The 4,568-nt window shown below is 41.1% G+C and overlaps 1 long non-coding RNA gene across 1 annotated transcript; it reads right to left on the reverse strand.

Annotated features, from left to right (window-relative positions):
- Positions 1–616: 616 nt before the first annotated feature.
- Positions 617–3,687, reverse strand: LOC119295746. The gene is made up of 3 exons (XR_005144206.1): positions 3,365–3,687; positions 2,624–3,130; positions 617–2,531 (listed from the first exon to the last, which is right to left on the reverse strand). It is a non-coding gene; the product is annotated as an uncharacterized LOC119295746 (long non-coding RNA).
- Between the last annotated feature and the right edge of the window lie 881 nt (positions 3,688–4,568).

Raw genomic sequence — 4,568 nt, forward strand, 5'->3', positions numbered from 1 at the left:
AAACTAGCTTGTTTTTAAGATCTTAAATAGCAAGCCATTTTCTGAAACCTGTTAGATGAAACAGTCTAATTGGCACGTGTAAAGAACTATATATTCGATCCTAAATAAAAAAAAGAACTATAAATTCTTCCAGTTGAACACAACACATTATTAAAAATATGGAGTATTAGTGATGCAAGTTGCATGGGGTTAAGAGTAAGTACTCGAGTTCCTTTCTGTGCTGCCTGCTACTTGCAATCGAGATTCCAAGGCTGCATATTTAAAGATCTAACGGACTGTATCATATCACCTTGACATTAACTTGCACATAAGCCTCGTTTGGGAAAAGCTTTGGGTTACATCAAAGAAAGCAGAGGGAAATGCAAACCCTAGCGCTAGTGATCGACCACTTACATGGATGTACTAGATCCTGATGGCGCGCGTTGCTGCGCCCGTCTATTTTGGCGATAGACTGGTAGAGAATTCCATAAATATATGGACATGGCTTATTCGATCAGAATTGTAAGCATAAGCTGATGAATTAAACCGTGTCTTCCAAGAAGGGCTTGAACCAGTCTGGCACACTAAATTTCAGTGGAATGGTACAACTACAAAATTAAGATAATAAATCCCTTAACAATCATGATTCCTTACAAGAAGAGGAGCCACATAAGCATGTCAGTACACAGCAAGGAGCCAGAGTTACAAAAATCTAACTCACTATTAACTCTAGCTTTTGTAAAAAAAATAACTCTAGCAAACTTGGGAAAATACGTATGTATGGCAATGGAAGGGACACATAACTTTATTTACAGTTTTTTGCATCCATTGATACTTCTTTGGGACTTCATATGTCTAAGCATAACATACTTCTTACATCACCTCTATTAATACCCAATCGGACAACCTCCATATAAGCAAGCCTATAACAGCAAGGGACCAGCTATTAAAGAAAAAACTAAACCACTATCTAATGTATTCCCTTCATCCCACAATATAAGACGTTCCTTCAAGCAGAAGGAATATTATATTTTTTTTACAGTTTTAAGCATCTATTGATACAGATTAATATACTTCCATGGAACTTTGTATGTCTATAGCATATACCATACTGATTACATCATTTCTGATGATACCCAATCCCTCTAAGTTCACTTAAAAGAGTTGCGATGCTAATCAAATACTGCTTAACAGCAATCACAAACTCTTCACTTGCTATCATGTTGCATAACAAGTTGCAATTGATGTCTTTCTATTTGCGAAGGCATGATAAGTAGCCAACATGAAGTATATGTCACAAACTTTGCTTCACATGCATGCCAGCCATGTGTCTGAACAATGATTCAAACATGTCTAATACCATGGCGAAAAGATAAAAGTGCAACGGAATATCTTGTAAACTGTGATTCTGATGTACCAAAATAGTGTAGCCTATGCAACCAGCAGCTTGCTTACTGTATCCTTCAAAAGCTTTTCTATTCATATCAATTGCTACACATGGCTTCCAGAAAAATTCAGATGGCCCTCTTGCATATGCAATAATCTATACAGAGTTACTTTGGCCTGAATTCCAAAGTAACCTCTATTCCATTGCCCGGTGCAAAAATAGAAATATCATGAATTCTTAACAGGCACAACTGAAAACTTTGCATTATATGTAAAAGTGACTATCAAATAGAACAAGGACTAAGTACAATGTTAAAGAGTAGATAATATACAGAAAACTGGTATTGCTGGATACTATACCAGCATAGTGCAGGTCACATTTCTATATCTATTTCCTGATATTAAAAACATTATTACTCCATTTATTTTTTGCAAGAACAACACCACACAAGTTCTAAGCTCCATGATAGTGTTCAAGTGCAGCATTGCAGTTCAGTTATGTGTACCGGCATTTACAGAATCACTATCAAAAGTACTCTTATAAAGTAAATTTTCTCCATATATTAGTTTACAGAGGTAATATATATGATCAAATGGTCAGAACCAATGAACTCGACAACTACTCAAATTCTGCTTTACCACCACATCATCTCTCAGTTGCAACATAGAACATGGTACTACATTGATGTTTGGTGTAACTGGTATTGTTTTATCACGATAAAATGGAGTACACCTAATTTTTATCTCACGGATATTTCACTGGAATATTTGCAATATGTTGATACTACCCTACAAGATGAAATTAATTCTTGTACTACATTTCTATCCCCTGCTTTGGTATCCAACTTCTATTTTTTGTTTCCTATCTTTATGAGCTAGATAATTTCAGGATGACAACATAATTTTGATTGCATAGTTTTTCTCTAACATGGAAATCTGATAACACAGATAACCTGGAGCCAATTGAAGATTTACCTAAACTGAAGCTAAATCTGTTTATTAGACCAAGCATCAACGACACAATATCAGTTAATAAGGAATTTCTTTGACAAAGAAAAAAAAACTTTTCGACCCTCATGCCCAAGGTTTACCTGATTTGGGTGGGATTTTGGTCTCCTATAAGCTTTGTGAAATTTCTCCTCATAGCATGAAACAACATACACCACCTGTGGAAAATTGGATTGGACAAGTGATTAACATGGGTGGAAGAAAAGAGAATACAGGGAGAGGGGGAGGACTTAGGTAGACAGAGGCCAACCTAGCTGAGAACCATGTTGCTGGGATCCAATACAGGAGGCAACGGCCATTATCGCTCGTGTACCCCCGTTTCCACTTCGCGGGCGGATCGCCCACGTCGGGTGTTTTTCTTGCTGTGATGTAAAACTTATAGCAAGAATAAAGAAAACTGAGAATATCAAAGGTGCCTGACATTCCTAGCAGCAAAATACATATAGTTCCCAAACCAAATAGTTGTGGTTGGAATTGTTTCACCTTAATTATATAATCTCTAATGATGAACATAGTGTCAATTTGGCTATATAAATAATTTGAATAGCCTGCAAAGTATCATTAGTTATCTGTGAAGACGTAAAAGCTAATAACTGACCCAACGTAGCTATTGTATTCCCAAGCTTGTTAAAGTCAACAAACTGAAAGCACGCCAAATACATTTATCAATGGAAAATTTTGCCTGATCCATGAATAGTTGACTGATTTCTCCATTATGCTCGTGTGACCAGCCAGTATCCTTGAGGAAAATTTGCACCTGCATTAGCGAAACAAGATTCACATGACCAATTTTCTCAAAGAAACAAAAGGATGTCTAAATAGTCTTAACTGGGTAGCCCTGGACAAAAGAACGATCTATTCTCAGTATATGTAGTACAACAAATGAAAAATAGACCAGGCAAATGAAGGGATAGCCCATAGAACGATATGACAAATCTCCACACAGTAGCTAGCGGTGGCGGAACCGGAAGGGAGAGAGATCCGAACATACCTGCGGGCAAAGCGTACACGAGATTGATTACCGGATGGATGGCCGTCCGCTCCGCGAGGAGTCGCGAGCAGGAGGGCATGGCGGCGGCACCCAGGGTTCTCCCTAGGTCCGAGAGGTAGGACGGCGTCGAGGGAGTCCGTCCACACTGCTCATGGACCGCAGCCGACTGGATCAACTGATCCCCGTGTCGCCCGCGGCGGCTGGATCGACTGATCCCTGCGTCGCCCGCGGCGGCTGGATCCATACCTTCATCTTTCCATGGCGCCTCGGCTGGATCCCAGCGCACGCCGCTCGCGTCGCCTGTGTCGAGCAGCCGCCCCTGATTCTTTCCCTCTCCTGAGCGTTTTTTTTTCGCACGGAGTGGTTACAGAAGTGGGCTGAGAGGGCCTTGTACTGCATTGGGCTGAGCACAGAAAACGGGACAGACAACCCGATTCTAGCCCAATTAACTAGAGGGGCCCAAAAAAGCTACGGGAGTAGCTGCCCTCGCGACTTTTGGCCATAGACGCAGCGTCAAACGAAGATCTAACGATCAAAATTATCCACAAGACGAAATCCAACGGCCAGAAACTTCAAATTCATGAGAGGGCAGGGATTAGGTGCAGTTTTACTGTTCTTAATGGATGCAACGCCACACGCCTTTAATTCAAGCCGGCGTGCGTGAAACCGATAATACGGTAACTTGCAGTACAGTACTACCTCTGTTCGGATACGATTGATGCTTTATATAGAGAAGAGTGTGTAGTCAAATTTATCTTTTTACTGGTTTATTAATCTAGTTTGATCTGGCATAATAACATTTATATTTAAGAATGTTTTCTTATCTTAGTACGGCTTTCAAAACAAAATTGAATCTAACGATTGAAGTTGCATCTCAAACACTGACATATTTCAAAAATTCTTGAAATAGGTTACCGCCCTGCTTTAATATAAAGCAAAGATCAACGTACATCATGTATCCAAACACTGGAATTCGAGTCACCCCCCCCCCTCCCGGTCACCCCCGCGCGGGCGGCCGAAGGGCCCAACGGCAGCCGCCGATAACCCCCTCCTTTCCCTTCCTCCCTCCGTTGCCACCGGTGGTCGGCGCCGGGTAAAGCCCGTATGTGTGACGGCGGCGGCGGAGGTACTGATCCCTCCCGCATGTTATAGGGTTGCACGAGGCACCTTGACTCAAGGGTGTGGTCCCGATCTGGATCGCGGC

Source organism: Triticum dicoccoides, chromosome 4B, assembly GCF_002162155.2.
Source record: "Triticum dicoccoides isolate Atlit2015 ecotype Zavitan chromosome 4B, WEW_v2.0, whole genome shotgun sequence".
In the NCBI taxonomy this organism is placed as follows: Eukaryota; Viridiplantae; Streptophyta; class Magnoliopsida; order Poales; family Poaceae; genus Triticum; species Triticum dicoccoides.